At 42.8% G+C, this 23828-nt stretch overlaps 1 protein-coding gene across 1 annotated transcript in view; it reads left to right on the forward strand.

The window, feature by feature from the left end:
* LOC136863222 (uncharacterized) overlaps window positions 1-23828 on the forward strand; it is a 514687-nt gene that overhangs the window by 364094 nt on the left and 126765 nt on the right. The gene's annotated exons all lie outside the window — the stretch shown is intronic.

The raw sequence follows: 23828 nt of genomic DNA on the forward strand, positions 1-23828 counted from the left end.
CTTCGTTGTCATTGTATCAGCTAGGCCTACTCAATTTAGCCAATCAGATCGCTTCGCGGTTGCCAAATCTGTACGTGAACTGCTTGAGATCCATGCCGAGAAATCAGCATCAAACACACCGTTTGTTTCAGTCAGTGTCACCGTAGCGTACTCGCTATGGCGCGATCCTGTCAGCTCGGAGGTCTGTATTCAAACCCCACCCCTGACGAAATTTCATTCTTCGACCGGTGCTCTCATGGCGGTCTTAATCCACGTACAGATTTAGCAACACCGCCGCGCAAAGCCCATTTGAATTCACCCGCGAAGTGATCTGATTAGCGAATTCCAGCCCTGGCCAGAGAGAAGGCGTTCCCTTCTAGGTGGCCCGCCCCACCCCTTCAGACTGGGGAATGAAAATTTTAGTAGATAGATAGAAATTCCAGCATCTGATACAATGACAACGGAGCGAGATACCGAATTATTTCTTTCAAATTATTTATCAGCATAACCAACCCTCTAACGCTGATATGCCCGGTTTGCGTCCTACCACCCTCTATAGATACATACAAGAACATGTCTTACCAGGTGAATGCATAAGTCTTCTCCGGTTTCACTAGGAGATTACGCCAGCGAACAGTAGGCAGCGTATGAATTTTGACATGTACGTCAGGAACACACACAAGTTGAGTCCGCCAAACATTAGCGTCTGTGTTGTATCATTCAGTGATCATGTCAACGTTTGTGCCTCAAAAAGAACATTTGCGGCACACATTGCTTTTCTATATAATCAAAAGGAAAAGGCTGTGGAATGAAATCGTTTGCTGGTAGAGACATATGCTGAACACGCTCCATCGATTAGAACATGTGAGACATGGTTTCGACAATTTAAACGTGGTGATTTCAATGTGAAAGACAGTGCGCGCTTTGGTAGACCACAAAGTGAGAAGACACGTAATTGCAGGCGTTGCTGGATGACGACCCAACTCAAACTCAACGCTATCACTAACAAATGATTAATTTAAATCACGCATTGATCGAAAGATGACCGGAGTGTGCCAGAAGACATCGCAAAGTGATTTTGTTTCACGACAATGCGCCGCAATACGACCGGAGTGTGCCAGAAGACATCGCAAAGTGATTTTGTTACATGACAATGCGCCATCTCACACAGCAGAACCAGTGAAAGGTACCTTGAAATCGCTTGAATGGGACATCCTTTCGCACCCGCCGTACTGCCCCGACCTGGCCGTGTCGTCCCAAAACTCACGAGTCTCAAAACTCACGAATCCCAAAACTCACGAATTGCAGGAAGAGGATTAGTAAGAACAGGCTTCTCTACCTGGGCCAGTCCCAACACTCACGAGCAGGGCTAGTTTTTCTTTGAATGGATAAATCTCCACCCTATTAGTTATGGGATAATGGAATACTTTTAATAATCGAATAACTTCCATCCAAATGAATTTCAAATATCATTCAGTTATATCGCACAGAATAAACGGATGCGTCATGAGTAATTTTTTAGTTTTAGTGCGTCGGGTAGACAATCGATTGAAATATGCGAATAGATGAACTCTTACGAAAAATAGAAAAAACGCCTTTTTTTCCAAATGAATCTCCAAGTGTTGAAACTAAATGAGTGAATTAACTGTCTTGATCTTTAATACATATAAATAAAATTCCCTTTTCAAGTAAATGCCGCCTTCTGGCTGCATAATGCAACTAAGCTCCAGTACCACCAATGACAGTTTCTTTTAACTAGCAGCGGGCAATATACCTACTTTAATTTGATGTCGTTCGGCTGCATGCATAAATTGTTAGATTTTAACTTTCATTAGTTGATTCCTATGGATCGGGAACTGGGTGTTCAGCATTAGACTTCATCTTAGGAAGGGCCTCATCATTACAGACGTGCAGATCACCTATACGGCGTCACCTCGAAAGACCTGCACCAGACCTCCCCGAAGGCCACACGTCATTATTACAAATTTATGTGAAAGGTAAAATAATTCATTATATTAGCTTTAACAAAACAGCAAAATATTTTAATAATAATAATAATAATAATAATAATAATAATAATAATAATAATAATAATAATAATAATAATAATAATAATAATAATACACCTCGGTCTCTTTCATTCACCAACCGTTATTTTTTCCCCTGTGGGTTGGGGGCAGAAAAACATCCACAGTGTTCGCTGCCTGTCGCAAGGGAAGCGTGAGTCACCGCGCACCTCATCCCTCCTGCGGTAATCGCAAGCACCTTCTGTTCAGAATCGTGAGTTTTGAGACTCATTAGAATGTTTACTTTAGCTACCAGTTTGTAGTCGTGAGTTTTGATGCTATTTGTAACTCATTTTAGCCCGTGAGTTTTGAAACTCGTGAGTTTTGAGACGTAACCGACCTGGCGCCACCTGACTTTCACCTCTTCGCATCAATGGGGCACGGGCTCGCAGAGCAGCACTTTAGCAATTTCGAGGAAGTTGGAAAATGGCTCGACGAATGATTTGCCGCAAAAGACAAGCAGTTTTCTGGCATGGTATTCATAACTTACCTAAAAGATTGGCGAAGTGTGTAGAAGCCGATGGCCAATATTTTGAATAAACAAAAGATGAATTTCCCTTGAAAACTACGTGTTTTCATTACCAACAGACCGGCAAAATCTTATGCATACACCTGGTAGTATCGAAGGTATGGAGGCGATTCACGTGACGGTATTGACAAACTGGATCCTGTGAGATCTCCAAAGTTAAACAACATTGGATTTGACAACGCCGGCCCCGTGATATCAAGGTAGCGTGCCTGTGTCATACGCAGAGGTCTCGGGTTCGATTCCCGACCAGATCAGTGATTTTTACCTGGATCTGAGGGCTGATTCGAGGTTCACTCAGCTTACGTAAATAAATTTCCAAATTATTTGCAATTATTTAACAAAAGACTAGGTAAACAACAGATAGCGAATCTGCCACCTGGGCGACTGCCCCAAAGGCAGATCAGTGGTGGATGAGTGTGATGATTCACGATGAGATGGCAGCGCCAGTCTAGGAATTCAAGAATAAGGATTCGTCCTGCCGAACACACGACACCTCGCAATCTGCAGGTCTTGGGGCTGAGGAGTGTCGCTTGGTAGGTCATGGCCTTTCGGGTCTGTTGCACCATAGGGTTTGGTTTCGAATGTGACAGCTCTTTGACAGATGATCGTGTGTTTTTGGTTGGTGGGGAACTTGAAAGGAGTTTAGGCACACCCTCTAAAATTGGAAGTCTCGTTTCCCAAACGGAAATCTAAACTAAATCTTTCCGAGTGGAACAAGTAAGCCTACACCGCTTCGGCTATGGAGCTACTCTTTCAATACCAAACCAAACCAAACCCCATGGCACTACAGCCCTTGAAGGGCCTTGGCCTACCAAGCGACCGCTGCTCAGCCCGAAGGCCTGCAGATTACGAGGTATCGTGTGGTCAGCACGACGAATCCCCTCGGCCGTTATTCTTGGCTTTCTAGACCGGGGCTCCTATCTCACCGTCAGATAGCTCCTCAATTCTAATCACGTAGGCTGAGTGGACCTCGAACCAGCCCTCAGGTCCAGGTAAAAATCCCTGACCTGGCCGGGAATCGAACCCGGGGCCTCCGGGTAAGAGGCAGGAACGCTACCCCTACACCACGGGGCCGGCACTCTTTCAATACACAGATATTAAAATATTTCACAGTAATCTCATTTGCAGACATGTTTTAGATTTCTCAGGTATCAGTAAATTATGTACCTAAGCCAATGAGTCTTTTTCTCTCCTCTCTACGTTTTGTGGAGGTAAATATATTTTCCTACAGTTGTAGCAGGACAAAATTTAAACTTCTTTAAAGGCGCCGTAAACCAAGCTGTACTTTCAACAACAAAAACTTTTATGGCTGAATTTATAGTATATCTGACTTAGCAAAGCAATTTCCCTTACGATGACATTGCATACAAGCAGAGAATGAAATTATTTACTTACAACAGTTCTCCAACAACGATTCACTTCGTCGCTTACTTTTCTCCAGGGCTGCCTTCAGATAGCTTCATGCTATTACTAGGAAGAAAAGAGATCATAAAATAATACAACAGGTTTTTTTTTTTAATTTCAAATTTATAAGTTCTAGTTTTTATTTAAGCAAAATAATAATAATAATAATAATAATAATAATAACTAGGGGACCAATGCTGCTCTGCTGCATTCGTTATGAATAGGCGAAGTAACTTTTCTTAATAAGAAATGCTCCATGCGTAGCCCGGATACTTTCTTGAGTGTTTATTTTTTCGTTAATTTTACCTGTCATTTTTGTGTCAAGTGAATTTTTTAGATTTTTTATTGATTGATAATTTACGAAGTATTTTGTCGTTTTAGAGTTATTCTTGTGTGCTTAATTAAAAGTTCTTTTTAAATTATAATGTTTCGCGTGGAAGTTTGTCTTTGTTAAAGCCCATGTTGTCTGGGAAGTAGCCGGTCCTTTCAAAGAATTAATACAAATAAGTTATAATTGTTTGTATTTACGCGCCGTGCTACAAATATGATGTACACGAATCCAGCTGTCATTGGCACTGCCGCCAATTAGCCTAGCGATCCCGACAACTGTGGATTCAACACTAACTCGGTCATTTTGGACATTTTATTTTTCAACCCTTCTGACTCCCATAACGATGGAGGCTGAGCTTGGACATAAACGGCACCCCAACCTTGGGGGTGCTACGAGTGTCTTACACACCCCCCTCCCCCCATACAGTAAGTCATATGTGAACCAAGTTTCGGTGAAATTACAGGTTTGCCTATAGACGCCTGTCGTTTTTAATTGTTTAGCTTCGTCGATGACATAGCGTATGGCTTCTTTTTTAGTGCCGGGAGTGTCCGAAGACAAGTTCGGCTCGCCAGCTGCAGGTCTTTTGATTTGACTCACGTAGGCGACCTGCGCGTCGTGATGAGGATGAAATGATAAAGAAGACGAAACATACCCTCAGCCCCCGTGCCAGCGAAATTAACCAATTAAGGTTAAAATTCCCGATCGTGCCGGTAATCAAACCCGGGACTCCTGTGACCAAAGGCCAGCACGCTAACCATTTGGCCATGAAGCCGGACAGCTTCGTCGATATCTTTACGTAAAGATATTTACTCCTTAATTCTGTGGAATCCACTAAGTGCGGAGTGAATTATGAGCTAGAGCAATCCTTCGCCACCGAACTCGATAGCTGCAGTCGCTTAAGTGCGGCCAGTGTCCAATATTCGGGAGATAGTAGGTTCGAACCCCACTGTCGGCAGCCCTGAAAATGGTTTTCCATGGTTTCCCATTTTCACACCAGGCAAATGCTGAGGCTGTACCTTAATTAAGGCCACTGTCGCTTTCTTCCCACTCCTAGCCCTTCCCTGTCCCATCGTCGCCATAACACCTATCTGTGTCGGTGCGACGTAAAACAACTAGCAATAAAAAAAATCCTTCGCTAGCAATTATTGGAGTGGTCATTTGGTGATTTCATTTTACGATTACTCAAAGTTGACTGAGATCAGAGACCAATCAATGCCTGATGAATCACCGGCGAGAAATTCCGGAGTAAATTCCGGTCCTGAATAACGTCCGGATGGGCTGGACAAAGCTGTTTTAGTAAACTATTTAAAATATGTAGATAATTAGCCTATTACTAAAATATTTCGACATATGTACTAACCCCATGTGGAGGGAAGTATTCACTTTTGCATGATCCTGTGGTGGTTAGTAGTGTGATGAGTTGTGTGTATATAATAATAATAATAATAATAATAATAATAATAATAATAATAATAATAATAATAAGAATAAGAATAAGAATAGGAAGAAGAAGAAGAAGAACCACCATACTCATGATGGTTTTTGAGGGGCAGGTGATAAGACTGATTGCCAATAATGAATTCTTTACAATTATCCTACTCAGCAACTATTTTTGCAACAGTATTCAAACGCACCTCACGATGACATTCTGCGTTTTGATATGAACAGTACGAAACTGTTCGAAATAAGAATTTCCATCACCTAGTGTACGTGCAATCCTTAGGATTTCCATGAGAGTAAATTAAGTGGACACTATTTATGAGACAGAATTTAGAGGTAAAAGACCAGTAGGAAGGCCTAAATGTGAAATGGGAAGATGTAGAGGAATAGAAACTCTACTCTGTCAGAAAGAAATGGTGAGCGATTGTACACCAGACCCAGGAAACAGGAGCTGAAGAATGATGATGATGATGATGATTGTATAGTCTACGTGAAATACTCTCCACTAACCACGAATCCACAACTGACCACTCAGTTATGTAGACTACAGCGAGGCGACGTCATACCAGACGGTGCATGTGTGTGTGACCTTTAGAATTCCCGTCTCGCACATGGCCGGCAGTGGACCAGCAGGTGGCCTTGAGGTACTGACGAGCGCTTCAGCCAATCAGAATGCTAAATATTCGTTAATAAGTTCAAAATATAAGGCAAGGAATTGTTATGCTTTTAAAGACAATCTGCAAATGTCTAGGCCAAAGAGTTTCCGTCAAAATATTTTACGATGTCAGTCGATTCAGCCGTTCTTTTAAACTTGTGGTAACAAAAATCACCCTAGTGCTTTAAATATATAAATAACAGAAATAATAATAATAATAAGAAGAAGAAGAAGAACGTGGCGGATTAAGTTGCTGAGAAGATAAGAGTGCAGACTTCCCGAATGAAAGTTGTCAGGGACGATCCCGGCTCACTAGGTTGCTTTTTAAGGTGCTAAAAATGCCAGCCTCCTGTCTGTAGATTTACTGCCACCTAAAAGAATACTTGCAAGTACAATATTATGCACCTCAGTGTCTCTGAAAATTGCAAGAATATAATTCATGGGACGTAGAACCAAGACCTTATTATAGGTCCCGGTTTCGATTCCCGGCTCTGCTACGAAATTTGAAAAGTGCTACGAGGGATGGAACGAGCTCCACCCAGCCTCAGGAGGTCAACTGAGTATAGGGGGCGCGATTCCCTCCTCAGCCACCCTCGAAGTGGTTTTCCGTGGTTTTTCACCTCTCCTCCAGGCAAATACCGGGATGGTACTTAACTTAAGGACACTGCCGATTCCTTCCCACTTCCTTGCGATATTCCCATCCTTCACAAGGCCCCTGTTCAGCATAGCAGGTGAGGTCACCTGGGAGAGGTACTGGTCGTCCACCCCAGTTGTATCCCAGACCCAAAGTCTCACGCTTCAGGACACTGGCATTCAGGCGGTAGAGGCGGGATCCCTCGTTAAGGACGAAGGAAAATCCAACCCTGGAGGCTAAACGCATTAAGGAATGAATGAGTTGAAATGAAATGGCGTATGGCTTTTAGCACTGGGAGTGTCCGAGGACATGTTCGGTTCGCCAGGTACAGGTCTTTTGATTTGATTCCCTTAGGGCGACCTGCGCGGCGTGATGGGGGTGAAATGATGGTGAAGACGACACATACACCCAGCCCCCGTGCCAACGAAATTAACCAACGATGGTTAAAATTCCCGGCCCTGCTGGGAATCGAACCCGGGTTCCCTGTGACCAAAGTCCAGAACGCTAACCATTTAGCCATGGAACCGGACGATGGATGAGTTAATAAACACGACGCGAGAGCATTCAGATACATTGGATTTGTGGATGATTCTCGAAGTCAAAATTGCGAATAAAATTATAAGGCTGAAGGGGATTCGAACCCACCTACCAAACGCAGTTGTATCAGCAGCACCCCACTCAACCACGGCGACGCCAGTGAGAAGCTAACCGGAAAGCCCACTGGATGCAAAACTACTTCCGCTTCACAAATGCACACGCGTTTTCTATCAGTATGCCATCGCTTTTAGCGTTCATTTCATTCCCTACTGCAAGCTTATAATTGGCACTTACCTTTTACATAACCATATGACAGTTTGATGCATACCTGTCGCATACGGTACCTGTTTTTGCTAGTGGATTTACGTCGCACCGACACAGATAGATCTTATGGCGACGATAGGACAGGAAAGGCCTAGGAGTTGGAAGGAAGCGGCCGTGGCCTTATTTAAGGTACAGCCCCAGCATTTGCCTGGTGTTAAAATGGGAAACCAGGGAAAGACATCTGCAGGGCTGCCGACAGTAGGATTCGAACCCATTATTTTGCGGCTGCAAGCTCACAGCCGCGCGTCCCTAACCGCACGGCCAACTCGCCCGGTACATGTTTTTGCAAAGGTGATGGTGCAGCAAGTGATTAAAGGGGATTATTGCTTGGTATACGGCAAAGGCGAGTCGACCATGAAGTCATCAGTGATGTTCGTTGGATGCCTAACAACATAAAAGGTCAGATGCAGCTGACTCACCCTATTGTTCTGAAACGCAAATGTAACATCCAATATGGCAGAATTAACACTGACATCACGAAAACTGTAGTGAAATATGGGAACGTAATTGCATTTTACGAGATACCTAACAAGTCTTGTTTTAATGATAATGTATAAGATTTTGGATAATTTAGGTGGATCTGAAATTGGTCGATAATTACTATGACCCGATCTGTCATTTTCTTTATACAGGACGAACCGCCTAAAACTTGCACCCCAAATATTTCTGAAAAGGAAGGTGCTATTGACGTGCTGCTTTTACAGAAATGAAGTGTAAACTGATTTGATTCTTGGACATGGTAAAATTCGCCCAGTGTGTTAAAAACGTTATAATACCCGAATTGGCGATGGTCCGCTTCTTTACCGAATTCTACGGATACAATGTAATACGTTCGGGAACAATCCGGGACTGAACGTAGCGCTGTGGAGTCAAAGAAAGTACGAAGAATGATCACAGTTTCGTTTAATTTGTCGTAACACTCGGCCAATATCTTTTTAGAATTTCTCCGCTAATATTACCAGAACTGCTCATTTACAAAAGGAAACGAAAGAGAACACATCTTAAAAAAGAGACGAAATATTCGCAATTAAAGAAAATTTGAGTGTTGTTATTCCTTGAATTATGCTTTGTCTTTTTTTAACTTTGTATTCAACTGAAAAATTATGACTACCTCTTCGCAAATAATATAAAACAAAATAAAAATAAATAAATAAATTACAACAGTATTTTAAGCTACAAACGTACACTACAAAGTAGAAGATTTTTTTGCTATTGGCTTTACGTTGCACCGACACATGCAGGTATTATGGCGACGATGGGATAGGAAAGGGCTGGGAGTCGGAAGCGACCGTAGTCTTAATTAAGGTACATCCCAAGCATTTGCCTAGTGTGAAAATGGGAAACCACGGAAAATCATCTTCAGGGCTGTCGGCAGTGGGATTCGAACCCAATATCTCCCGGATGCAAGCTCACAGCTGCACGCCCCTAACCGCACGGCCAACTCGCCCGGTCAAAGTAGAAGTACTAGCTGATGCAGGACTGCCTTCGAAACAAATTCACCGGAAACAAATATTAAAATGAACTTTATTTTCCAGGAATTATGTGAAATCCTCCGAGGCTTATTATTTTATTTTGGTAGCCATCGATGTGCGCTAAAATATTTACATTCAATACATTATGAAAAAAGGGCGCTTATCTTTGCCATTCACCCGAAATCAAAGGTTCAGGTTCAAATGGTGTCTGCCTCGTGGGTTGACTGAAGTAAGTAAGACCTTGCACAATTCTTTTCTCGCTTGCACATTCGTCTTTGCTATGAAGAGAAGGGCAAACAGTCTTCTGTTGACCGTGACGTCACAACGTGTTATCGCTCTCAGTGTATTTCGTGATGTCAGTAGAGTCTTTCCTATTTTCAAGAATCTCATGAGACGTGTCTCGTCAGCCGGACGACACCTGCTTTGATATTTTAAGTAGAACACTATTCATTACTGTCCCAAAAATGGAAGTTTTTAATTAGCCAGGTCCAGTTCCTAGATCGTTCTTTTTAAACCATTTTTGGAGAATTATTCACGAATGTTATATTTTATCAATGGAGGTCAGTGTTACGTGTTACAACTCGTCAAATTCATGTTTTGCTTTCACTGCTGACAGACTCACATTCAAATAGTATGTTACGCGTACCGTAAATACATTGTAATGAAGTTCTCTGTGGGGAAGCTTCCCTGTCATCATAAAAATATAGTGAATGAACAGTAGTCTGAAGTGAGCACGCAATAAAAGCTGTATCCATCGCATTATATTTACAGGAAACTGTAACTAATGAGATAGTTTCTAAAAAGTGACTTGCTCAAATGGAAATGGAAAAAACTTGTAACAGTCTAGGATTTTTGTTGGTGGTTTAACGTCGCACCATTTCAGACAGATACTTTTTGTGGCGATAGCATAGGAAAGTGCTAGTATGGAAAGGAAGGAATGGAAACACGCAGTAATAGGGATGTAGGCAGAGAATGTTCGCGCCAGATAGCGCTCGTGTACTACTGGGTAAGCGCAAGGCGATCGTCTTATGTTTATCCCAGTCAGCTGCGAGTAATGTATCGAATGTGACCGACATTTCTGAGCTAAAGCCGATTGTGTCTTCTCTAGTTTTACTCCAAGACTATATTAATTAATTGTATAGGTATATCCCCTGGTATATTAAGGACGATTTTCAGCGTTTAAACTTTAAACAGCTGCAAATTTAGCTACGGACCAGAAACGCTAAAACTAGCGAGAGGAAGGAAGAATTAGTACCGGTACAACGGTAATTCGAAAATTCTAACACGCTTTATTATCCAAATAATGAATAGGAGTCAGCATGCCTTTTCCTTAAGATAACAATTACTTGAGTATTGTACATTGATAAATATATAAATGTACCTCCACAAGACTTAAATCATAAATAGATATTTAAACATCCACTTGCTCCCCTTGCTTATAGACTTCGATTCATGTATTTTTTAAGGTTGATGGCTTACATGAAACTCCAGATACAGCCTCTGTCCACCACCAAAGGCATGTGCATATTCTTGAGTTTCCCAGTGCCGGTTCCTTTGAATATTTGACCATCAGCCATAAGGTGAAGATCACTATCACAAATTTGCATCTGATGGATTATTTCGCATTTAGAAAATCGGAAATAGATGGAACACCTGTTTCCAACTACAAATCATTGTATTAAGTTGGATACAGACTTTTCAGTGGAAAGTTTGTTTTGTTTATAAAAGTTTGAAATTCTAAAATGCAGTGCTGTGAAATCCGAATACACAAAACATAAGACCTATGATGTGAAGTTTATTTTAGGATTACCTGGTGATATTATAGGAGGGGAATGTGAACGTTTTGCTGGAGCAGGCCCCAAGGCATGTTGTAAGCATAGTGCTGCTGTAAGCTACGCACAACGAGCACGGTGCTCGGTGGCTACGCATTAGAGCACTTGCCCAAGACTGGTATTATCCAGTGTTCAAAAACATGCAGCCATAATTTATAAACTTTTCAGCATCCCCCTACCAAACGGTTGAGGCCAGTTAGCCCTATGAATGTGGAATGTTTGCCCTTGGAACAAGTTTTGCTATATATAATCTCAGTTGCACCAGTTATAACTCTAGTCGAGGGGCATTTCTGTCTAAAAGCAAGGGGGCTGTTTTCAAGGATATTTTCTCTATCAGGCCAAATGTTCAACTCTTTAAATTGGCAGTACATGAAATTAATCCAAACATTAAATTCCTCCCAACAGTAGTTTTATGGATTCCGAATTTAAGGCCTAGTTCTTTGTCAGATTTGTTGTCCTTAGCTTCATAACAGTCAAGAAGAAACACAGTCTGGGTTCAGGAGGGAATATCTGTAAATTATATCTGTTTTCTCCCAAAACAGCAAACACCAAATTACGATGTTGGACGTCTACAAACCCTGTACAAAGCAATATGGCATCACGATTACGCATTGCTTGCTCAACAACCAAATTACCTGTAGAATTTTTTGAGTGCTGGTGTCTTTGAAAATGGGAGTCACAAATATAACATTCGCATCTTCGGGGATATTCACGATTTCTTCCCGTACTACAAGGGAGGTTATTTTTGCATATTCCGATATTGTAGGCTTATCGTGGTAATCAGGCAAATTTCTGGTGTATGGGCCCTTCACTGTTTTCATTGTGTTCGTGGTCGACGGAAAAAGTGATGGAACAGCGCCCGGTTTTAATCTTGCTCTCTCACCTTTAAATTCAAACGCATAAATTCGGCGGTTATCAAAATGCCTAATCAGTTTATAGGTAGAAAATAGGAATTATTTCCCTTCGTAAATCGCACTTGCCCAACAAAATTTTCGTAAAGTCACCGGGTTGAAAATAATGGGAACACCCTTTAATACTTTCGGTCAGATTTTTCTCACCGAAATTTTTCCTTCTAATAGCATATAACCATTTCTTCATCATTTCTTTATTTTATGGAAACTGGTGAAACGAAAATGGACTTCCCTGATATTTTCAAAAAGGAACACTGCAACAGCTTGACATAGTCACGAAAATAACAATTTAAGCAACTTAAATTCGTGGATATTTAGCGGCATGAGTACACAGGAGACAAATGAAGAGCGCATTGCGCTTACCCAGTAAAACAGCAGTGCGCTCTATCGGTGCTAGTTCTATACATCCCTATTAATGGCGTATGGCCTTGGAGAGGCCTGGTGCGGTTCGTTTTCTCGTAGACGGCCTATTAGGCGACATGCATGTCTGTGAAGATCAGGGCCCTACCTAGGATGATTCTAATGCTGAATACGCCACACACACCCAGTCCGCGAGCCATTGGAATTAACCAGTTAAGGTTAAAATCCCCGACCCGGTCGGGAATCGAACCCGGGACCCTCTGACAATTCAGCCAACGAATAGGACGAACCACGCAGTCAACTTTCTCGATGGTCTGTTGTTCAGTTAGTTGTCACTACGAAATCTGCCCAAAGAGAGGGTGGAGACATCGTACCTGGTGGAATACAAGTCTCAAAGACGTAATATGTGAATATTTCAATTTCATTGTCTTTAGGGTCTTCATTTGATAGATATAAAAACATAACTCTTCTTCTTAATCTGTTTACTCTCCAGGGTCGGTTTTTTCCTCGCACTCAGCGAGGGATCCCACCTCTACTGCCTCGAGGGCAGTGTCCTGGAGCTTCATACTTTGGGGCGGGGATACAACTGGGGAGCATGACCAGTACCTCGCCCAGGCGCCCTCACCTGCTATGCTGAACAGGGGCCTTGTGGAGGGATGGGAAGATTGGATGGGACAGGCAAGGAAGCGGCCGTGGCCTTAAGTTAGGTACCTTCCCGGCATTTGCCTAGAGGAGAAGTGGGAAACCACGGAAAACCACATCCAGGATGGTTGATGTGGGAATCGAACCCACCTCTACTCAGTTGACCTCCCGAGGCTGAGTGGACCCCGTTCCAGCCCTCATACCACTTTTCAAATTTCATGGCAGAGCCGGGAATCCAACCCGGACCTCCGGGGGTGGCAGGTAACCACGCTAACCACTACACCACAGAGGCAGACAAAACATAACTCGAAGAAATATTTAAGGAGGTGACTGTCTACTAAATGAAATTTATATTCACCAGTAAGATCGAGTGTCCATGAAAATGACAATGTCTGAACTTAATAGAAGGCCAGACAGTCAGTATGGCAGTCTGAAAACACCACAAACACTGTTCAAGTTCAAAAACTAATTTACGTATGCCGTAATAATTCATAACAACCTGCAATGCACTGGTATACCTATACAGGTACTTGTTAGGAAGTAGATTAAGTGTATATCAGAAATACAGTTGAAGAGCATATATACCCAGGTATATGTAATTAGTAAAAACGAAATTGGAAAACTCTTGCAACTGTCATCCACGTAAATTGTAGGCGTTTGGTACAAAACTTAATATTTGATAATGTTCAAAATACTGATAGGTGTGTATCATTGATATTATTCAACATAAAATTCTGATGCACGTTAAGTTTGAATGATGATTTTACCTAACGTATTTCTGTAAGAGATGCGGGAAGAGTTAGGGTAAGACGTGTGAATATTTCGAAACCCTCATTCCAATAGTGCCTCGACATCCACAGTCAAAGTGGGAACCTCACTGTTTCTCTGATTCTGTGCGAAATACATTAAACGGCCAGCTAGAAATATCCTTCACTACTTTTATCTTTAATTAATCCCTTAGTGTTCCGGTTTTAGACTAAGCCTTTAATATGGTGGATTCTTCACAATTATGATTTAGAAATGTTTCCATCATTATTAAGTTATTTCGATTGATTTAAATGAAATGCATTATGAAGAGCTGTAATTCAACCGTTGAACAGCTCCTCTAATTTCATATAAAATCGAAATTTGTAACCATCCACAGCAAAAAATGTTATTCCTCTGACTGTTCTATATGCGTCCTTCACAATGCCAAGCCCGCCACACTGCAGTGCACATTAACCCCGTTATGTATGAGGTGAGGTGTTGCAGGATACTGCGGTATACCCAGAGGGCGTTGCAATCTTGTTTCCAAACCATAAAACTGTAATTATCGATAGGAAACAATTAAAAAGTCTAGATTGCCAGCACGTCACTCTTTATAGATCATCTTCTGAATCGTCAAATAGCAAGTCCATACCTGGCATAGACTGTCAGGGCTACTGAAGGGCGGAAGGTAGTCCATTCATCATTTCACGTCGTACGGTGTCGGCTTGTAAAACGCAAGAGAGCTTCTATTTTTACGCAACTGGTGACATCGCAATCATAGCTACGGGACCTCCAGTTTAACTTGGATTCCGAATGAGATATTTCATTTCAAGGAGCCCAAGTGCACTGGCCAGGAAAGGCAGTTTGATGTGAGGGTATATTTATAGAATAGAATTTCTACAGAATAGAATAGAATAGGACAATCCCATGCCCTAGTTCCGGATCTCCTGGAGCTGGGGATAGAGTACTCATTTATTGAATCAAATTATTTTTATACATGCATGGTTTTCTTGTTACAGTTCATTTACCTATTACTACACTGACTGAGCATATGTCATGGGATAGCGGAGCACTGATGCGCAGGTGTGTTGTCTGCGCACCACACGCCCCCTGTGCCAGCGGGAGTGTGTAGGAGGCCTTGTGAGCAGTGGCTGTGCATGTGACAGGTGTAACATGGAACGTCGTCGTGAGCTGACACCGTTCGAACGGGTATGGTGGTCGTTGCCCGATGGATGGGAAGTGCGATTTCGGAAGTGGTGCGGGAATTCGGCTTCACACGATCAACCGTGTCCAGGGTGTATCGTGAATGGTTGAATGCGGGTGTCACCGTCCCCAACAGACGAACGACCGGCCGACCAGCCACTCTCGATGACCGTGACCGGCGACATCTGAGACGGATTGTCAATAGTGATAGACGGGCAACCGTGCAACAAATCAGGCTCAATTCAACACAGCTAGACACGTCTCCCAGTGGACAATCCGTAGAAACATGGGTTCTATGCGGTATGGCAGCCGGCGCCGCACACGGGTGCCACTGTTAACCCAACGTCATAGGGCACAATGACGCGCATTTGTAGCCAATCACCAGGGATGGACACTGGAACGATGGCGTAACGTGATATGGTCGGACGAATCACGATTTCAACTGCACCATGCCTATGGGAGGCACCGTGTATGGCGCAGACCACATGAAGCGATGGATCCCGCCTGCCTCGAAGGTGTGGTCCAGGGCGCTGGTGTTTCTGTTATGGTCTGGGGTGCATTTTCCTGGTATGGAATGGGCCCCCTAGTTGTTCTGGAAGAGACTTTGAATGGTACGCGGTATGTTGAGCTGCTCGGAGACCATCTCCACCGTTTAGGCCTTCCAGTGCCCAGACGGTTCCCTTCCGCCACATCGCTCCCACGTCGCCCGGGAATGATTCCAGGAACATGCAGCGGAGGTCCAACGACTGCCATGGCCACCCAGGAGCCCCGATATGAACCCTATCGAGCATATCTGGGATGTCCTGGAACGCAGGCTCCGTGCCATGGATCCTGCACCCACGAACAGACCAGCATTGGTGGCCGCTCTGCAAACGATTTGGTGTCAGCTGCGTCCAGAGGACTACCAGGCAGTAGCGCAGCCAGGATTTCAGTTTGGGGGGGGCCCGTTCATCCAGAATTTTATTTTGATAGGTGTCCAAACTTCCATAGTTTAGGTGGTGTAGAATACCGAAAAAGGAAATGGGTGTGCTTGGATCCAAGTAAGAGTGGTGGATTCGTGCGGATTCCGGAAGCTAATAGTAGTTTTCTTCTTCTTCCCCAGCTTTTCTCACGTCTGTGGGGTCGCGGGTGCTGTGTCGCACATGTAGATTTGGACCTGTTTTACGGCCGGATGTCCTTCCCGACGCCAGCTCTATATAGAGGGATGTAATCAGTGTTGTGTGTTTCTTTGGTAGTTGGTGGTGTAGTATGTTGTCTGAATATGAATATGTTGGGACAAACACCTAGTCCCCAGCCAGAAGAATTAATCAGACGCGATTGAAATCCCCGACGGAGCAGAGAATCGAACCCGGGACCGTCTTAACCGAAGGCCTCAACACTGATCATTCAGCCAATGAGTCGGACTCCGTAAGCTAATATTAATGTACTATATATATAAAATGCTCAATAAAAGTACATTCGTTAAAACTCCTGGGGTGTCTGGACTTCTTGGGCGACAACCCCCCCCCCCCCCGGTCCCACGGCTACCTCTGTTACTCCCATCCCAACATAACTGCAGCATTTCATATATTCCGAGTACAAGTGAAATGAATGCAAGAATAAACAGTTTGAGTAAGGATGCAATATTCTGATTTAGAATAAATACGGTAATGTTATTATAATAATGGCCATGTGATAAGCAATAAAGAAGTGACATTTTATACAAATAATGCGGCAAAGATATACACACACACACGCGTCGAATACAGGTTTCTCGTCCTTCTTGTCCATGGCTAGATGATGAAGGCAAGAGAATGATGGCCTACCGTGACTCGTTATTTCGACATTATAAACAAACCCTAGATGACACAGACTTCGAATCTTACCGCATCTTAAGAAATCGCACAAAGCAGTTAATCAGAATTTTTTAAAAAATGTATATATTTTCGGAATTTAGCTAACAACTTAAATTCTAATCGCGCACGGGACCAGCTTAGAGCTCTGGGAATAGGAAAACATCAACAGAGACGGACAACTCCTGACATTCCACTTGACAAACTGAACGATTATTTTAATAGAATAAATAATCAACCTACCGAAATTAACTGCACCGACTCACCGCCCTCTCCTCTAGCCAATCCACCATTCACATTTCACAGTGTCACAGAAAATCAGGTTAAAAGGCTTTGTACTCGATTAAATCAAAGACTACAGGTGTAGATGATATTCCTATTACTTTTTACATAACATTATGGGTACTATCTCGCCTATACTGACGCACATACTGAACTACTGTTTACTAAACGGAACTTTCCCTACTGTCTGGAAAACAGCCAATATTATATCGGTACCTAAGAGTTTAAACCCACAATCACCCTCTGACTATCGTCCTATATCCGTACTCCCTGCGCTTTCTAAAGACTTTGAACGTTTAGTATACGAGGAAGTTCTGGAATACCTAAATAAAAATGCTCTTTTGTACCCTTTACAATCTGGATTTGAGAAGGGCACAGTACCGCGACAGCACTTTTGAAGGTTACTGAAGACATTAGAAACACTAGGGACAAACGACTGCTCACTATACGTATCCTTCTTGACTTCAGTAGCGCCTTTGACACTATAGTAATTCCGACTATGATAAAGAAAATGGAACGGCTAAATTTCGACCTGGCTGTGCTTAAGGTTTTTAGTTCTTATTTGAGTAACCGTCAACAGCGTGTAACAGTAAACGACAAGGCCTCTAAATGGAAAATGAAACTTAGTGTTGCCCCACGGGGCAGTATTCTGCGGCCCCAAATTTTCTGTATTTTTATCAGTGACATACCATCTCTGACAGGAAATAACACACATGACCTCTGTGCTGACGATCTTCAAATATATCGACACTGCAGGACAAGATATTAACAGGGACCTCCGACGACTCAGTGTACTGTATATGCACAACGAAGCTCTCTTATACTAAACTGCAAGAAAACTCAGACAATTATAATTGGATCACGAAAATTACTGAGCTGCTCAAACAATGTCGCAATCCCGCCAATCCTACTGAATTATTCCCTACAGTAAAACGGTTTAAAATCCCGGCGTATAGATGAATGAAGCAGCTGATTGGTCTGATCAGACGAAACAAATGCGTAAAAAGATTTTTGGAGTTTTTCACCCTCTTAAACGGCAGAGGGATGTATTTCCATTTGAGCTACAGGTCAAACGAATACAGACACTCATTCTCCCTATGCTTGGTTATTGTGACGTTGTTTTAGTTGACATGACGAGAGAAGAAACACTTAAACTTCAACGAGCACTGAATTCCTGCCTGCGATTTATTTACAATATCGCGTACGATGTTCATATCACCCCATACTATCAGGCTGTCTCATGGCTGATGTCTGATAAACGTCCGCAGCTACACACTTTAACGATGGTGATCAGAGTGGTAGCTGAATGTCAGCCAATGTATATTTCTTCTAAATTCTTCTTTTTATCACCATTTCACGACTTAAAATACACGTTCTAGATTCATTCTTTCTATTTCACTGCACCGCACAAATAAAATTAATAGACAATTTGTGGTGACTGTCGCCAGATTATGTAATTCCCTGCCAGTTGAGGTCAGAGAAACTAGCTTTTTTTAATCACGATTTAAGGTCACCTGCCGAGACTACCTGCTGAGGACAGCTGACTGAATGGTTGAAGTATGAATGTGTGTGTTCCTGAGGATTAGCAATTTTTAAGAGTTTTAAATATTAATTAGTTCTAATATTAATTTATTAAGTAATTTATTTAAATGTATTTTCAATTCTATTAATTTATGTAGTTTTAACTATTTTAAGTATCTCAGTATTTTATTTAAGATTCTGATTAGTATGTGCTTAAGTGTACGAGAGGGCCTGGAACCCTAACTTCGCCACTGTACTGAAGGCACTAATAAATAAATAAATAAATAAATAAATAAATAAATAAATAAATAAATAAATAAATAAATAAATAAATGAATGAATAAATAAATAAATAAATAATGTAAAGCGTATGGGTATAGATATTTTGTTAGTTGGTAAAGAAAAACACGCGTTACAACATATGCTATGTAGGGTTTACCTTGTCCTATTAGTTCCAACGCGGTTAGGGCCACGCAGCTGTGAGCTTGCATCCGGGAGATAGTGGATTCGAACCCCACTGTCGGCAGCCCTGAAAATGTTTTCCCGTGGTTTCCAATTTTCACACCAGGCAAATGCTGGAGCTGTACCTTAATTAAGGCCACGGCCGCTTCCTTCCCACTCCTAAGCCTTTCCTATCCCACCGTCACCATAAGACCTATCTGTGTCGGTGCGACGTAAAGTAAATTGTTAATTACTTTCCTCGCAGGCCTGGGATACAGAATATGGTAGTATAAAGTTAGAGTTTTGTGACGCTAATATTCGTATGTATAATTTTTATTAACATGTCAGAAACGACATTGAGCTGTTGCCATTTCAACACCGTTTTAAGGGTTACCGATCCAAGCCGGGATTTGAACCTGCGAACTCGGACTCAGAAGGACAGAGACACAACCAACTGAGCCACATGAAAAGAAGGCGTTTGTGATTATTGTTATAAATAGATGCAGTTAGTATTTTTACAAAGGTTTTATGAGGAGCATTTATTAAGTCGTACGTTTTCTTACTGTCCTAAATGCACGAGGCCGGGCAGAAGAACTAGCTGGAAGCTAAGGAGCCTTGCAGGGGTGTCGCTTCCTTCTCTGTTCACTTTTCCAAACCAAACTCCATGACGTAACAGCCCCGAAGCGCCATCGCCTACCAAGCGACGGCTGTTCAGCCCGGAGGCCTGCAGATTACGTGGTGTCGTGTGGTCAGCACGACGAATCCTCTCCACCGTTATTCTTGGCTTTCTAGACCGGGATGGTGGTGGTGGTGATTATTGTTTTAAGGGGAAGTACAACTAGGCAACCATCCTCTATATAACACTAATCAGAGGGAAAATATGGAAGGCGTCCGACACTTCGAAAAATGAAGGTATCGGTCAAAGAAAGACAAGGGCCACGAAGGGCGTGAAAATGAAAGACTTCCTAGCCCTCGCAAACCTAATAGCGTCGGGGTCGGAAAAAAAAGAGTTGACCAAGGGAGGTCGGATAGGATAAATGAAAGTGCGGAGCCTGGCACAAGTAAGTGGAAGCAATGTAAGGACTCGGCTGAGGGCCCCGTGGTCGCCAACCCACGCTCCAAAGTTCAGAGCCCCTGGGGCCCCTTTTAGTCGCCTCTTACGACAGGCAGGGAATACCGTGGGTGTTATTCTACCTCCCGAACCCACAGGGGGATCTAGACCGGGGCCGCCATCTCACCGTCAGATAGCTCCTCAATTATAAACACGTGGGCTGAGTGTACCTCGAACCAGCCCTCGGATCCAGGTAAAAGTCCTTGACCTGGCCGGGAATCTAACCCGGGGCCTCCGGTAAGAGGCTGGCACGCTACCCCTACACCGTGGGGCCGGCTGGTTACTTTTAGGTCTCTTTATTTACGAATTTGACTTAAAGCATTCTGCATTCGATTCCCGGCACTGACAGAGTTAAGAAAGGCATGGGATCGGGAGGATACAACCTTGTTTTGGGGTGCAGTAGAGTTTTCCTTGAGTCTCCCGTAATCGAAATATCTACGGCCTGGACGGTAGTCACTTTCACGGAGTGTAGTACCAAAGTGGTTCCTTTTTTAAGAAGAGAATTTAAATAAAGATTCTACTTCCTCACAAATGAAGAATGATATTATCAATTTTACGAACAGTTTCAATAATGCAGCTGGTGTATGTTAAGAGTACAGAAGCTATGATTGTACATGGTAACAATCAAAACCAACAATGTCTACTGAAGATCCGTCACCGCACTCGGTAGGACAAGCTTTCTTTTTATATCCACCGGGCGAGTTGGCCGTGCGGTTAGGGGCGCACAGCTGTGTGCTTGCATCCGGAAGATAGTGGGTTCAAACACCACTATCGGCAGCCCTAAAGATGGTTTTCTGTGGTTTCCCATTTTCACACCAGGCAAATGCTGGGGCTGTACCTTAATTAAGGCCACGGTCGCTTCTTCCCACTCTCAGCCCTTTCCTTTCCCACCGTCGCCATAAGACCTACGGTGCGACGTAAAGTAAATTCTGAATAAAAAATAAAACATATTTTCACACCCCCTTCCAAGGAAAAGTTGTATCCACACTACTGGCCTGGATTATTTTGTGGGTACTGCATCCACTCACCATTTAAGGTACAAGGTAAGTCCGAAGAATGGTTGGATACTCAAAATACGCCACCATAAATGATGCGGTTCTGGCTCAAAAGTGTAAGGAAACGTAAGAGATGGGATCTGTGTTTTAAGTAGAAGCTGTATCAATAGAACGTGACTTCCCATTTTAAAAATGTTTCATGTATCGACTGCGATTCAAGCCTGGGCCGTCCTGATGAGAAGATAGAATCATTGGAACTGAGTTATCACGCCCGCCAATTACAAAATAGTTACCCGCACTTTTGATGGTGCCATTTGAGGTTCCAATCAGTCCCCGGGCATTTGATAAAATATATAGGCCTACCTATCGAACTTAATCACGACTCCGCAATTGTCTTGCTATTTTAAAAGTAAAAAAACTTTTTCATAACTTATCGAGGATGCACATAGTGTTGGCTTCTCAGTGACAGAACGGCCCCTCTTCAAAAAGAGTTACTTATATGGCACAAAATAAGGAACTAACGTGCAGCTCACAATCCTGTCACAGTCTTCCCAGCGCTGCAACTTAAACACAGCACATCTCTCAACCACGGTACAACCCGAGGATCCCTAGGACGTTGTTGTTTCCTGGAACCGATATGCAAAAGCTGACACGATGTTGTTATCTCGGTGGTCACGTTCCGGCCCCCTACTGAGTAATCCCTTCCTAATTGCCCCTTTCTCCATGTCTTGACATTTGTCAACACACGGTTACATTCTCAATACTGAGGCCTCTACAGGTAAATATCCCCGCGCATCACAATCCTAAGTGTCTTCCTTTCATTCAAGCAGTACAAATGTGGAGACTTGTGTATGGCCCTATTGAGCCCTACTAATAGATTCTTGTCGCTACGTTAACTTAACATTTCGGCGTACGTTTTTAAGTTGTTCGTACCGTACGTAAAACAACGGGTGATCATCGCTCTAGTTTCAGGAAATATTTTGGGGGGGGGGGCTCGGCCCCACTGCCCCCCCCCCCCCCCCTTGGCTACGCCAGTGCTACCAGGGACTTGTCGACTCGCTTCCACGGCGTCTTACTGCAGTTTGCAGGGCCAGAGGAGGCACCACACGCTATTAGGTGACTATCCCATGATATTTGCTAAGTCAGTGTACATTAAAAATTACAATTACGCCCAATTACTATTTAAACCCAATATCTAAACTGTTGCTTTTTTAAAATATTCTAGACCTTCACAGTGTTGTATGGTCTAGGATTCTAGGACAACATATATCTTACACTTATTAATGTGTATTAGTGCAAGTATTTATTTATGAATCTGAACAGCGTTTTCCTTAGCTTATATTAACCCAGCGAGTTGGCTCTGCGGTTAGGGGCGTGCTACTATGACTTGCATTAGGGAGATAGTGGGTTCGTGCCCAACTGTCGGCAGCCCTGAAGATGGTTTTCCATGGTATCCCATTTTCACACCAGGCAAATGCTGGGGCTGTACCTTAATTAAGGCCACGGCCACTTCCTCTCCACTCCTAACCCTTTCCTATCCCATTGTCGCCATAGCTTCCAACCTACCTAGCAACCTACCTACCTAGCTTCCAACCTACCTAGCAACCTACCTACCTAGCTTCCAACCTACCATTTCCTGAATGCAGACAGACTTGGAGATGGTTCCCCATGGCTTCCCGTTATCAATGAAGTCCAACACACGCTCTATTTAACTACTAAGAGGACGTAGCTTTCATTATTTCTCCTTTCCTACAGAACGTCTAGAGAATTGAAAAATTATATTGAACTATTATGCCACGTGTGTATGAGGGAGGGATAGAAAGAGAAAGATTGTAATTTATTGGCCAAATGATTTGGAAAAGAACACAGATTTAGAAATAATGTAGGTACCCTCCAACGTGGTGTGAAAGCAAACGTAAAATCTGGGTAGTATACCAACAATTGTCCCGAATATAACCACTGAATTTTAACAAAACTAAAAGTGCGTAGTATTGCATGACACTATATAGTTTATCACAAGATGTCGTACCTCCACTTTTACGTGGAATGAGAGGTATTTGATCGAGCCATTCTATTTCAAACATCTACATACATGAATCAGAGTTTGAACCGAGATCACCTTGGTGAAAAGAAAGCATATATTGTCACTGACCTAGCATGTTCTTTGTCATCGGCTTATGGTCGCTCTCATGGTACATGCAGTAAGTACGCATGACTATTGAGGCTGATTTTATAAATTCGCGACTTTCTTGATACACACGACGACCAGATCTCTACGGTTATCTATATCAATAAATAACATTCTAATTTTGTCTGTACATTTCACTTTTTGCCTCATACTTCATTTTTACTTTATTAGGCCAATCTCTTGGCCAGACAGAGGGAGTTGCGCTCAAGGCGACCCGCCCCAACCTGTCAGGGTGGGGAATGAAAGCGTTCTTGTTGTTGTCGTCGTATTAGGTATACGAAATTCGAAGGTAGTTGCAGTTTTGTTTTCTTGTGGCTGTCTTTGTTTATTTGTTTCTTTGTTTGTTACGATATCACATGAAAATGGCTGAACAGCATTTCTCGAAACTAGTT

The sequence above is a fragment of the Anabrus simplex genome, chromosome 2, assembly GCF_040414725.1.
Source record: "Anabrus simplex isolate iqAnaSimp1 chromosome 2, ASM4041472v1, whole genome shotgun sequence".
NCBI lineage: Eukaryota > Metazoa > Arthropoda > Insecta > Orthoptera > Tettigoniidae > Anabrus > Anabrus simplex.